At 41.1% G+C, this 14,787-nt stretch overlaps 1 protein-coding gene across 2 annotated transcripts in view; it reads right to left on the bottom strand.

The window, feature by feature from the left end:
- CAST (calpastatin) overlaps positions 1–14,787 on the bottom strand; it is a 770,242-nt gene that overhangs the window by 425,648 nt on the left and 329,807 nt on the right. The window lies entirely within an intron of this gene.

Raw genomic sequence — 14,787 nt, 5'->3', positions numbered from 1 at the left:
CAGGGCATGTGCAAAGGAGGCAAAAATCACTTCCTGGTTTCTAAAACCGGCCTCCATTGTATTCCAAACAGTTTGCCCGGAACTCCACAAAGCACTTTCACTCTCATCCACAGCCACACACCCTCTACCTCCATAGAGCCCATGTTGTAGGTATCTTCATTGAACATTTACCTACCTGGGGAAGGGCCCACAGGCTCAAAAAGGGTTCTTGTTCATAGGAGAAGGTAGGGGGAAACAATCTCAGATCTGTTCCTCCAAGGCTGTTGTGACTGTTTTCTTCTACCGTTAGCTCTATCGCTGTCTCTTGCAGCCCCAGCATCAGATGACTTATCTGTTTTGATCATCAATCTAGATGATGTTCTGATGTGAGGAGAGTAGCCTCTATGTCTGGTTCTGCCTTATATCCTTGACACTTACTTCTTGCATCATTATTCAGTTCAGTTCAGTTGCTCAGACATGTCCAACTCTGCGACCCCATGAATCGCAGCACACCAAGGCCTCCCTGTCCATCACCAGCTCTCGGAGCCGACCCAAACTCATGTCCATCGAGTCAGTGATGCCATCCAGCCATCTCATCTTCTGTTGTCCCCTTCTCCTTCTGCCCCCAATCCCTCCCAGCATCAGAGTCTTTTCCAATGAGTCAACTCTTCGCATGAGGTGGCCAAAGTACTGGAGTTTCAGCTTTAGCATCATGCCTTCTGAAGAAATCCCAGGGCTGATCTCCTTTAGAATGGACTGGTTGGATCTCCTTGCAGTCCAAGGGACTCTCAAGAGTCTCCTCCAACACCACAGTTTAAAAGCATCAATTCTTCGGCACCCAGCTTTCTTCACAGTCCAACTCTCACATCCATACATGACCACTGGAAAAACCATAGCCTTGACTAGATGGACCTTTGTTGGCAAAGTAATGTCTCTGCTTTTGAATATGCTCTCTAGGTTGGTCATAACTTTCCTTCCAAGGAGTAAGCGTCTTTTAATATCATGGCTGCAGTCACCATCTGCAGTGATTTTGGAGCCCAGAAAAATAAAGTCTGACACTGTTTCCACTGTTTCCCCATCTATTTGCCATGAAGTGATGGGACCGGATGCCATGATCTTCATGTTCTGAATGTTGAGCTTTAAGCCAACTTTTTCACTCTCCTCTTTCACTTTCATCAATAGGCTTTTAAAAAGGGCAAGTCTGAAAATGCAACAGCAACACAAAGTGGCTAAAGGTGTAGGCTCTTCTATCAGCCGCAAGTGAATGTGAATTCTGACTCTACCGTATTCTAGCTGTGTGCTCTTGAGGTTACTTCACCTTTCTGAGTTCTGCTTCTTCATTTATGACAATGAAGTCTACTGCTCATAAAATTAAATAAGATAATGCAGATAAGTTATTTAGTATGGTTCCTATGCCTAATAAATTTTCAATAAATGTTAGTTTTTATTATTAGTGAAACTACTGCTCGTATTATTATCGTGGTGCTGTGAAAAGAGAGTCAAGTAGATGTGAATTTGTAGTTCTTGTCTACAAATTTAAGAAAGGAAAAAAAATTAGAATCGATAAAGAAGATGGAAATACCATAAATTATTGCTGGTCAAAGTGATGGTGCCTTGAGAATTGTCATTCCAATGGGAAATTTCTCCTAGGGTCACATTGGAAACCATTTAATTGTAGCCAATGAAGACTGGACCACAATGAGAAGAGAGTGTCAAAGAACAGCTACTCAAAGCCAAGGAAAGCTAGAGGTGACAACTGAAGAGAAAGGAGATGAAGAAAAAAGGAAATCGTGGGCTAAATTTGTCTCATGGCCAATCATTTTTTGTGTGTGAAATGAGTTGGGAATTTTCAAATGCAAGCATTTTATAAAATATTGAGAAATGTTGATGTTAAAAACAACGAGTCCTTTATTGTATCAGCAGCACAGTGCATTGCTCAGCTGAAGGCACCCAGGAATTGCAAAAGAAATAGGAGATAAATAATACATGTCCCTATTTTTAGATTAGAGAATTGAGGCAGAGAGAGGTGCTGTGATTTGCTCAAGGTCACATAGATAACAAGCAGCAGAAATGAGGTTTTTAACCTGGCAGAAATTTCAGGCTATTGCCTTACATTAGCAAGACAAAAAGAGGACATATATCTTAGAAAATATTTATAGCATGGGATCAAATGGATACTGTGTGTCCTATACTATCAATTCTTTTCTGCCATTAGAATGAATAGAAATAGCTTTTTATTAAGTGAACATTTACTGCATATTAAGCATATGGGTTCTATATTTTGTCAATAATGAGATAATTCATGAGAATGGAGGTATTATTTCTAATGCTTGCATTATGCTACAAGGGAAATGTTTTTACAGATACTGAAAATGAGATTCAGAGAGGTGAGGTCACTGGCCCAAGATCACAGAGCCAAGCCAGAATTTTAAAACTAGTCTATCTGACCCTGACTCTTCACTATGTCATCCTCTTTGACTTTTCAGTTGTAGCTCCAAATTTTTCAAACTGATACCTTAATAGACAATCTTACACTTCCAGGAACAACTAGATAGTTTTATGCTGCTTCTTTACTCAAAATTTCAAATCTCAATATATTGAAAAATGAGAGAGGCAGTTGTCCTTCTCAATAATCACTTTGACCTATTTTGAAATGAACCAAAGCCCTTTTCTTAAAGGACCAAGAGACCAACCCACTAGCTCAGGCATCCTTTGGATCAAGAATCAGCTCCACATAAATTTATGTGTAGTCCAGCCCAAGGGCTACCAAAACATATTGAAAACCAGGATGTCGCTAGGCTGGGCATAAACTCTAGGCATTTTCTACTATGGTGGGCCATTTTATTTTTCTCCCCACTCCTTGCCCTTCCTGTCTTGATGTTAATGTATCTTTTTATCCCCCAAAGTATATTCTTAATCTGTGGTGTGTGGGTAGGTATCTTAAAAAGGGACTCCCTGGTCAAGTGCAGTAGTGAAAAAGTGAATGAACAGTGAGTTTTTTTTATTCCTTTACTGTGTAGGAGTTCTCAGAAGTCCTCTCAAAACAATGCTTTGGATCCTCACTCTTCCAGAGGGATATTCATTTCTCCAGCCATAACCCCTGTTTCCTGGACCATCTTCCAGGATTAGTATTCTCTCAGCTCATGTGGGGAGACGTGATCTTCCAGCAAACCATCTCCAGTTAATACTTTCCCAGCATGATTCTGGGTTCTACCACAAGTAAGGCTTACAACCACCACATCCCTGATTATTTCTGAGCGTGTACAGCTCGTGCCTCCTCCTTGCCTCAGTACAAAATGCTGCAGCACACATTAGCTGACAGAAAACAGGTGCCAACCATTACCAACGAGGGGATGAGTCAGAGTCCACCCACAGTGATCCCAGGAAGAGCTGGAACTCATCTTCATGAGGGGCGACAACTGAGAAGAGAAAAGAAGGTACCCACCCAGTCACTCATGTCCATAATAGACAGACTGGTCATTGTCCCAGTTTGTTGAGTACCACTCAGTTTATCTCTGTTGTCCAAGCATACATTATTCTTTCAAAAGTATCTTGTTAAATAATTGTATTTTGCTACCGGAGCATGGGTGTGGATTGCCTTTTTGTCTCACAGATAACGTGCCTGCCTAGATTGTTTTCTACCCGCCACAGTCAGAGAGTCTTAAAATTGAAATGGATCATCTATTTTTCTATCCAACCTCCTACGCTTGAGAGAAATGCTGCAAAAGATTCTGGGGAAAGGGTTGTCCCTCAATAAAACGAGCTGCAGGAAAGGAAGCCCCTTCCCTTAATCATCTCGACCTCATTGAGTTCTGCATGCAAGGTCTGTGGACCTCCCTTTTTATAGAAAATCAATTTCTGGAGGAGCTTCCCAGTTCCATAAGCTTCAGGTCCCACAAAATAGGATTGGCCTCCTGCTCATCTACCTGATCTATGTTACTGAGTCTATAAAGTCTATCCCATGGGTATAGCTTTCAAATCTACCCACTTTTCTCCACCTCCAGTTCATTATCCTGGTCTACATTGACATCTTTCAACAGCGTTCGCCTGTGAGTCCTTTCAGACTGTGATTTTTCTAAACTGTGTATCTTGTCACAACACACTTTTCTATAAATCCTACTGAAGTTAGGGGAAGACCAAAATGCTTAACCTGGTTCTGAAGTTCTGGATAACCTGGCCCTATCCTGTCTCTACAGCTTCATGCATCTTACTGCCTTTCTCACCCCTGGCCTTCTTCCTTTTACAGCAGTGTCCCAAGTCCTTGTTGGGTACCTACTATTCTGCCAGAAAGGTTCTCAATTTATTGTCTAGTTAATTATTTTCTATTTACCCTTCAGAGCTCAATTTAAAAACCCCTTCACTGGGATAGACTTTCTGACCACTCAATCAGATTAAGTTAAAATTTCTGATAAACACTCACATACAGAATTCATCACAAAGGCAAATCACATAATTAATTAACTAGTGGCTGTCCCCCTGGATGGGGTGTAAGTTTCACTAACATCTTTCATGTCAACTGATAGGTCCGCAAACATTAGTACAGTGTCCTATTCACAAACGTGAATACTCAGTAAATACTTAGGATATATTTTGTGGAACAGCTGGATTACCTGCAGGGTGATGACACTCTTTAGAAACTAGAAATTAAGGATCCCAATGCATACCTCTCAAGCACCATGATAGCCAGTGTTAGCATTGCCTTCCTAGAGACGCAGCATACCAACTCCAAGCTGAGTCAACCTGAGGTGGTTTCAGTTCTGATTGTCACTTACTAGCTAGGTGACGGGAAAAGGCAATGGCACCCCACTCCAGTACTCTTGCCTGGAAAATCCTATGGACAGAGGAGCCTGGTAGGCTGCAGTCCATGGGGTCACGAAGAGTCGGACACGACTGAGAGACTTCACTTTCACTTTTCACTTTCATGCACTGGAGAAGGAAATGGCAACCCACTCCAGTGTTCTTGCCTGGGGAATCCCAGGGACAGGGGAGCCTGGTGGGCTGCCATCTCTGGGGTCGCACAGAGTCAGACACGACTGAAGCGACTTAGCATCAGCAGCAGCAGCAACAGCTAGGTGACATGGAATAAATGAATCTTCCTACCTTTTAGCTTACCTGCAAAATGGTAAGAGTAATTATAGTTACCTCATAGGCTGATTATTTGATTTTGGCACACATTTTTAAAATATCTACTCTATGTCAGACAGCTGGATAGAGGCTAGGAATAAAATAATATGCTACCTGGACAAGGCATCTGCCCTTCTGGACACTGTTTTCATTCATCTTGTATCTCCTAACCCTAGCACAAAGCCTGGTATATATTAATTTAACATGCATTTGTTGAAGTATCTAATATAGCTCTTTTGCTTTTCCTACTCATTTAAAGTACAGTTGAGATAAAAGCACCAATGAGGGCACGAGTCGCGGCTGATATCCACGGAGGACTCACTGGTAGCAGGTAAGATGCTGAGCGTGGCACGTGGATTGTTTCACTTAATCTCCATTCAGTGATGTAGACTCAATTATTATCTCCATCCTAGAGGAAGGGAACTGGAACACAGACAGGCGAAGTCACTTGATCAAGGTCACAGAGCTAATAAGTGGCGAGGACACATTTGAGCACAGGTGACTTCACTGTACCGATGGCACGCTTCAAGTTCTATCAAACTCTAGCTGAGAAGCCAGAGTCCCAGGGAGAGAGGAAATGAAGAGATACATTCAAAGCTCAGAAAAAGAAGTGCTGACATCAGAAAAGCAGCAGGAAAACATCTTTCTTTGCTTTCTCTGGCTATTTTCACCCAGCTGCTTTCCCTCTTCTGTTTTTATGCTCTATATCAGGTAATAATACACTTGACTATGTCGAACTGAATAGTTTTATTCAACTCTGTATTATATGCCATCAGCAGAAGCACTGAGTCCTAAGAATGTCATATAATGCTATGTATTTTTGATAAGGAAACCCACTTGAAACAGAACTGTAGTCTTCTGATTATTCCTCATACTAGTCTCAAAGCCCCCAGTGAAATGACATTATAAAAGGTAGACAGAGAAACAAGCCATATGTTGGAGGTATTAAACACAAGGAAAGCACACAGAAGACCAGTATCTGACATCAAAAAAGCATGTATGTGACATGGCAAAGCAAAGAGCCTCCCTAGAGACCAAGAGTGGCATTTACCATCTCGTGTCAGTAACCAAGCTCATCGGTCTTTAGTGCGTGTGAACAAAGGGTCAGGCTTTTTAAAGCTTTGTTTTTCTTTTGGACTTAATTATTTATGTGACTGATACTGATTGTTATTCCCTGTTTCATATCCAAATTGGGAGGTCATCCTAATCTACTGCTGACTATATAACTTGCTTGGTATAGCCTCATAAAACTGAAATGCAAAATTCCCCAAGAATGATTTATTCAGGTAGCAATTAAAAATTTGTTTGGAACCAAATCTGTTTTACACTCAATATTACTAAGGACCTCAAAGAGCTTTTGTTAATGTGGGTTATATCCACTGAAACTTTTTTAAATTAAAAAATGTTTAAGCTATTAATTCCAGAATTACAATAATAAAGTGAATGTATACCAGCATAAATGACATATTTAAAAAAAATAATAACTATTTCCAAAACAAAAAGTTAGTGAGAATGCCATTGGTTTATACTTTTGCAAATCTCTTTACTGTCTTAATAGAAGGTTGGATTCTGTTACCTACTTCAGCATTCTGCCTGCTACAAAATTATGTTTTGGTTGAAGTATATAAAGAAAATGCAGTCTCTCAAAAATATACATGCAAATGGAAGAAAGGAAGCAGTATACTTATGGATATTCTTCTTTGATGCTGCATCAAAACTCAACCAGCAGCTTCTCAAAGAGTAGAAGCAAGTAGACTCTGAAACGGAATCAAACCTTTTGCACTCTCTAAGACTAAAATCCATTGGTCTATCTTAAACTTTAAATAGAATTTTCACCCACACATAATTTTCTAAGACCATGCACTGTTAGTTGGAAAATATTGATTCAATGAGTCATATACACATTTCAACTGTTGACACATTTTTATCATACAATATTTTTTAAAAGCACATTTGCTATTATGATTACAATCTCATAAAAGTCTTTAAGTATTAAGAAGTTGTCAAGCTCATGATGGTAGATACAAATTTTCCAAAATTTTAGTTTCACCAGAAAGCTAAAATTGTATCATTTGCCACAAATACTGCCAGTGGTGTCTGCCATGAAGTAGCAGGCTCACTTTATTCATTATCAATAAATTTCTGCCAAATATCCAATTCAGAATAACTAGCTTGTCTTCCAGCCACTCTTTTTTAAGTAAAGATGATATGTCAAAAAACAAAACAAAACAGCTCATTCAACGTGCAACTCAAACTTCACAAATGCTCTTCCTCAAGACAACCATGATTATTAGGTACACAGCAAAGTGCTCCACCAAGGGTAGTCTTAAGTGTCATGGGATTCAGGGGGTTTTCTTACCCATGAATTCATGATGGTGAAGAATATAATGACTAGCGATGTCGTTGGTGCCACTGCTGATCATTAGTATTCATGCTACTCTCTCTGCCCCAGTGGACAGTGTACTCTCATGGCCTATGGATGCTAAGTTCGATCTGCTTTGGTCTATCAGTGGACATGATACAATCAAGGTCTTAAATCTGTTCCCACAGTTTGGCTTGGCTCTTGCTTTTCAGTGTGTCAGTGCTATGAGAAGAGTATGCCCCTGGGAGCTACAGCCCCTTCAGCCTGTTTCCAAAACAAATGTATATGGAGCAGATTCACATTCTGGAACCAAATCCAGTCAACCCACAGTTTGAACCAGGGCTGTCCAGATGAGTGTAGCCTAAATAAGCTGAATTATTTAGCAATAATAAGCAATTATTATTCATTGCTTTCACTGCAGGATTATTTATAATAACCAAGAAGAAGTTAGCTGAGTGTCTGCTGACAGATGAATAGAAAAAAGGTGAGATAGATAGATAATATAGATGAAAGAATATTATTCACCCATAAAAAAGGAAAGTCTGCCATCTGTGACAATATGAATGAACTTTGAGAGCACTATGTTAACTGAAATAAGGTAGAGGCAGGGGCGGCAGCAGGGAATGGATAAAAGCGGTCAAATAGTACAAATTTCCAATTACAAGATGAATAAGTTCTGAGGATCTAATATACAACATGGCAACTACAATTAGCAATACTGTATTTTTACATGTGGAAGTTGCTAAGATAGTAGATCTTAAAAGTTCTCTCTGTACACACACACACACACACACGATACCTATGAAGTGATGGATATGTTAAGATAACTATGAAGTGATGAATATGTTAACTAACTGTATTGTGGGAATCATTTCACAATACATACATGTATCAGATCATCGGCTATTCACTTTAAACTTATACAACATTGTAAGTCAGCTATATCTCAATAAACCTGTAGCATAAAAAAAAAGCTAATGACAAATTATCCCAAATGATGAATTTAGATAATTTTTATTTCCTTCATACTATTTTACAAGCCCTGAAAATACTCAAGATCTTTTTCTGTAATGCCTTTCCTTGTACAGCTATGGGAAAAGTTAAAAGGGAAAATCTCATATTTAATTAAGAAAAGAACCTTCAAATTTGAAGGCAGATGAAATCTGCCTAGGTTTTTTATTTTTCTCATTATCTTTTTTTCAATATAAATTTATTTATTTTAATTGGAGGCTAATTCCTTTACAATATTGTCTTGGTTTTGGCATACATTGACATGAATCCGCCACAGGTGTACATGTGTTCCCCTTCCTGAACTCCCCTCCCACCTCCCTATGCTATGGACAACTTTGACTCTTCCTTTTCCGAAGCACTTCTAATCTATTTCTGCTGAAGTGAAATGACTTCTCTGTTACCATGTTTTGTGTCCAGAATCTCAAGGAGAAGCAGATAAGAAGACTTACAGGGAGAATCAGTGAGTCATCAAGTGCCTGAGAACAATCCCTATCCACCCATGGGGAAGCGTCCTAATGAAAATGCCACTGCTGCCACCCCCAGTGCCCAACCCTGAGCATACCTGGGCCTGGGCATCAGACAAGCAAGACCCCACCTGCCGCGACGCGTGCCAGGAGACGAGTCCATGTGGGAACACATCCCAGCCCTGTTCCTTCCTCAGCTGCCCCCGGTGCAGGTGTGTCCAAATGAGGAAATCTAGGTTATGAGCTCTTTTTGTACCCTAAGCAGCAAGGGATTCTGGTGCAGACTTCTGCATCATATCCCAACAGGTAGAACAAAAAAAATGGGGACATGATCAAGACAAACAAGAGTATTTTCAAAACACGTTAAACAGCCATAGGTGCCCACTGTACCCACAGACACATAATTATTCAGATTGAAGTTGATAATATGCTGAGTCACAAAGAAGGCTCAGGATGGTATTCTCATCGTCTAGCATTCCCACCTCCTTCAACCTGAGCCTGGAGAATGGAAATCAAATTATTTCAGTCCACATTGCTTTCTATTACACCTTCTCTATGTCCAAAGTGTTTAATCTATTCTGAAACTTACTATGGGCATAGAATGGATTTTTTCTGGAATGTCCTTTTCTAAAGGACTGACCTGTTTTATGGAAATGGATCTGTGTTATGTGGTCCTAAACATTTCCTGCTGTCTTTTAATTTGTCATAATAGCAGAACTCCAATAAAGAATGAGAACATTCTGAATTAAAAAAAAAAAAACAAACAAACACCTTGTATTTGTATTGGAAAACATATGGTTCAGGCAGACATTGCTTCAATGCCATGGAAACAGCTGTTCTCCACCAAGTATATCTAAATAGTTGGCAATTATCCAATTTTCAGTGGTGCAAAAGAGGTTCTCTACACAAGGTACCCAATCTTAATGTTTTTACACGTTTTGTATCAACTTCATACGCTAAATGAACAACTGCAAGTCCTACTGCCCACATTCATAATAGGCAAAATGTCAACTCTTTTCAGCAAAAACAATCAGTTTAAGATAGCATACAAGGCTATCCCCTGTCCATGGGATTCTCCACGCAAGAACACTGGAGTGGGTTGCCATGCCCCCACCCCAGGGGATCTTCCCAACCCAGGGATCAAACCCTGGTCTCCTGCATTGCAGGCAGATTCTTTACTGTCTGAGCCACCAGGGAAGCCCAAAGATTTTTGGAATCCTGGTAGACTGAGAAATCTCAATCATGTTTCTTCCCACCACTAAAATAGGTCAATAATTTGTCAAGGTGCTTCTGCCGGTGACTCAAAGAATGACAAGACTTTCCATTTCTCCAACAACTCAGGTTCTACCAACAGGAAATCACATGCTCCATATCCAGAAAAACCAGCCTCACCAATGACAAAACTGCTCATGCTGTGCCTTTGAACACTACAGTTCCACTCTTAGATGTGAAGCTATTCACAAGTCTTCAAAGCAGTAGCTGCTTTTATTCCCTAGGGAAGTTTCTACAGGGCTGTAAATCTTCTGGGATAATAAGCAATTTTCTGAAAGCCCTACACCTTAGTAAGAGAGGAAAACTTGGTGTTCCTGGCTGGGGGGTCGGGGAGGGGGAAGTGGCTACACTCTCTGTAGAATATTTTGGCAAAATAGAGAAGATTAATCTACCAGCATCTGAGAGTTCAAGTGCATTTATCTACCTATTTTAACAGAAAAAAAAAAACTTCACTGTTACAGAAGCTACCTTACCCAGAGAAGATATTACTCATCATGAAGAGTGCCTTGGTGATCCCTGCCATCTCATTCCCAGCTCACAGGTAGAAATGATCCTGAAGCCTTAATTGCTTTCCATAGGTCATCATCACTGTCATCCAATGCTCTTTAAGGAACAAAATTTTAAAAGGCGTCTAACATTATCAGCTGTCAGAGTGTTCAGCTCTGCCTTAAGACAGTCCTGCCTGTCAAATGAAGAGCAAGTATCACAGTGGAAAGATAGGCCTGCCTGCATTCAAGCAGATGCTACTGATGCTCTCATAGGAAGAAAGCAAAGAAAATGGAGGACCGACTCAAAAGAGAGGGGCTGTATGTCCTTATTCGCAAACAACGTCTGCACTAAAGAAATTCCAAAGCCCCTGAGAAAAGAACTGCTGCGGTTCAGCTTGGGAGCCTGACCAGGAAGAACAAAGAGAGGACAGGCTGAAAGCAAGGTGTCAGTGATGTGAGGAACAGAAAACAACCCTGCCTTTCAGAAATGGTGGTGCGGCTCCATGCCTGTTCCAAACGCTGGGCAGAGAGGCTGTCAGGAAGTCAGCGAAGCTCTGTTTTTTTGGGCTAGAGTATAAATTGATGAAAAGACATCTAGGAGCTAATCTTCTAAGACAACGAAGGTGCTCTCTTCAGTGTGCACTGACGGGGTCCAGGGCAGGCATCCATGAAGAAAGGAAGAAAGACCACAGAAGAGAGAAGAAATGAGAGAGTGGCTCCCAAGAACAGCCCAAGGAAAGGCAGAGAGATGGCAGACTTCAGCCAGGATGGCGTGAAGGAACCCCCAGCAGGGTATGTTGCTTTTGTAGAGACAAGAGCAACATTTAAATCTGGAAATAGGACCTCCCAGTTTACCCTTCACCTTGGCATCTGACTGGTTCATCTTCTACCCAAGTCCATGATATCCACCTTTGTGACCAATGCCACGCTCCCTGGTGTGTCTTTGAGCAAGTGGAGTTAATCTTCCCTAAGTGCTATTTTCTCATGGCTTCTGAAGAGAGCTACCACAGTACACACTGGCTAGAAAAGCCAACTCTACCCCAGGTCGGGTCAAATTCTAAAGGTCATGGGTGCAACTTCAGGGTCATCAAATTCATGAGCCAAAGAAACAAATGCAAGACTGAAGAACAAAGCTCTCAGGAAATTCTATTCTACGTAGAATTCAAGAGGATGAGGTATATCTAGGGAGCACTAAAGGGGCCTTCTGATATTTAATAGACAGTGAGATATAGCAGTCAAGCAAGCCTGGGTTCAAATCTTAGCCATTCTATTTACGAGCCTCAATTTCTTTATCTCAAAAATAGTGATAGAATCGGCTTCCTGTTATTTACAGGACAAAACAAAGATACATCCTGGCAGAGTATCTGTAATTAATAAATATAAATTTCAAGAAAAGAATCTTAATCAAAGTCAATTTATTAGAAGGAAAACCAGAAAGTGAGCTAGGGAATTTCTATCAGTGATAACAAAAGCAGCCAAATAACAAATTACTTCCTAAGTATTAGATTTTCAAGTGCCATTTACCTCTATATTGGTTACAAATCCTGTTGTGTTTAGAGGTTTTTCCTGCTTGTCTTTATTTTTTATTCCATTTTCAGCCCATGGCTATATGTCTAGTGTGCTATTTAAAGACTTCCGTAGGTTGGCCATCTAGGCTCACGGCCCAGATTCCTTCCGGTGTTCGTACACAGTTGATCCATGCTTCCAGCCAGTGGGCATTATTGAGCACCTACTATGTTAGACGCTATGGCAGGCAATGAGGATCCGATACTCAGAATGGTTCCTTCCTTCCTGGAAAGTATATTTCAACAGGTAAAAGAGACACAGAGATTCCTATTGTAAGATAAGTGAAGAAAAGTGCTGTTTCACCCCTTGAGAGTCCATTCACCTTATAAAACACTTCATTCCCATATCACTGGCAAGAATGTTCCTGAAAGAAGGAAGGGAAAAGGAAGGGAGAGAGAGGAGGAAGTGCGCCATCGAAAAATAACATAGACATGGATATGCTAAGCTTCCGGCCCATACGTCATTGACATTTGACAGCAATCCAAGCGGACTTCCCCGCCCACCCCCAACTGGCTGCCATGGGATCAGTGAAGAACCTCCAGGTGGCAGGGAGGTTATTGAATAGCCTTGTTAATGATGACCTTCCTGGAAACTCTGCCAGCATCTCTGAGCAGGTTTTCCTCCCCCCCCTCTGAAGCAATCATGCTTTATCAGTTTTTCTACATAACGACCTATGGAAATAAGCCAGTCATGGCAATATGACTCCATTTACTTAGCTCTGAGCTACAAATGGCCTGGTGAACAAGGTGAGCTAATGGAAAACTAACACACGCTGGCCCAGGTCAACAGCTGTTTCCATTGTAACTGTGGCCCACGACACACAGGTGTACTCGGTAGGCCCTGATGCAGACTGCCATCTGCTCACTGAATGTCTTTCATTTCCTTTCAACATGCACACAGATACCAAGAACTGGAAGTGTGATGGACATCAACCTTGCTTCTTTCAGGCCCAGATGATTGGAGAGCCCTCCTACTTGATTTAAGTCATGAACAGGGGAATCTTTAACTCAGCACCTCAAGATTTCTCTTGATCTTCTCTGGGAGAAATAGGAATGATATGTACTTTATTCTGTCATTTTGCTTAAACATTTAGGATTCATATACACTCATAATTTCACCACATTAAATCTCTCTGGAGTCATAATTGCACCAAGTTGTAGAAGCATTCAGGCTAGGCACTCCTTACCATATCCCCAGTCTGAATACAGAGACAGTACAGATAAAGCCACAGTGCTTTTGATTCTGAGAACTATACCGTGATCCGGGGCTGTCCCCCTGTCTTCTGCATTCTGAGTGTCCAGGTTGGTTGCGGCTGTCAGGGTGAGAGCTGAAGGACCAGTTTGGCCCTGGAGGGGCATGTGACAGCTCCACATTGCTCTCCTTAGTTTGAGGGCTCACATGGCCCATTGCTTGGGGCTGAAACCGCAAGATACTGAGAACAATTCCAGTCAATATCCTCGTATGCTTGTGTGCTTGGCATTTGCCTCTCTCACTCCCAGAAACACCCAGCAGAGACCATGTCTGCTTCAGTCAGTGGTGTGCCCCCGGAGCCTCCAACGGTGCCTGGTACATATAAGATTCTGGTCTTGGTTCCACGCTGCCTAATACACCCTGGTCTTGAGCAAGTCATTTAACTTTTCTGGGCTTGAGTTTCCTCACTTACTATTTATTAATTACTTTCATACAATATACTATATAAAAGATATTCAATACATCCTATAACCACTTCCCAATCACTAAGAACTCTTAGCCATGAGGATGCTCTTTAATTTCATTTGAACTATATGAAGTTGCATTTTGAAGGTCAAAAATAGCTGAATAGCAGAAATTTCAAATGATTTAACCTATCTCATTACATGAATTTTCATTGAGCACCTCCTACATACATTTTGTTGTCAGATATTGGGTATTCAGTAATGAACAAAAAGAGGCACTGGCCTTACATTCTACTTGGAGAAGACAAAGAATAAACAAACAAATGAATATATCATGAGTCATGCAGTGAAGGGCACCAAGAAGGAAAATAAAACAGGATAAAGAGGCAGAGAATTACTTAAGAGCATGGGTACATACTCAGACTAGAGAGACTGAGAGAAATTTACCTACTGAATGTGGAGACCCTCAGCGTCTTTCCTTACGCTGCTCCAGATTTCTGGCAGGAAGGTGACAGACGTTAGAAAAGCAACTATTAGAATCCTGTTCTCTGAGGAATATTATTACCCCAAGAGAAAAGATCTAAAGACACTAATGTTAGATGTTAATATTTGTTATCAAAGTGGCTAATGTTTGTTAACAAAGTGGCTCGCCCAAATCACGTTAGAGTGACAGCCAGTGCACAGCTTCCAGAAGAGTTTTTTGGTGTCTAATACTTATATAAGTGAAAGTGTAGTTGCTCAGTCGTGTCCGACTCTTAGCGACCCCGTGGACTGCAGCCCACCAGGCTCCTCCGTCCGTGGGATTTTCCAGGCAAGAGTACTGGAGTGGGTTGCCATTGCCTTCTCAGAGACTTGGGTCCTCTGAA

This window comes from Bos grunniens, chromosome 7 (assembly GCF_055505025.1).
Source record: "Bos grunniens cultivar Pamir isolate PY7600 chromosome 7, Bosgru_T2T1.0, whole genome shotgun sequence".
NCBI classification, from domain to species: Eukaryota; Metazoa; Chordata; class Mammalia; order Artiodactyla; family Bovidae; genus Bos; species Bos grunniens.
This window is presented reverse-complemented; position numbering and strand designations above follow the sequence as displayed.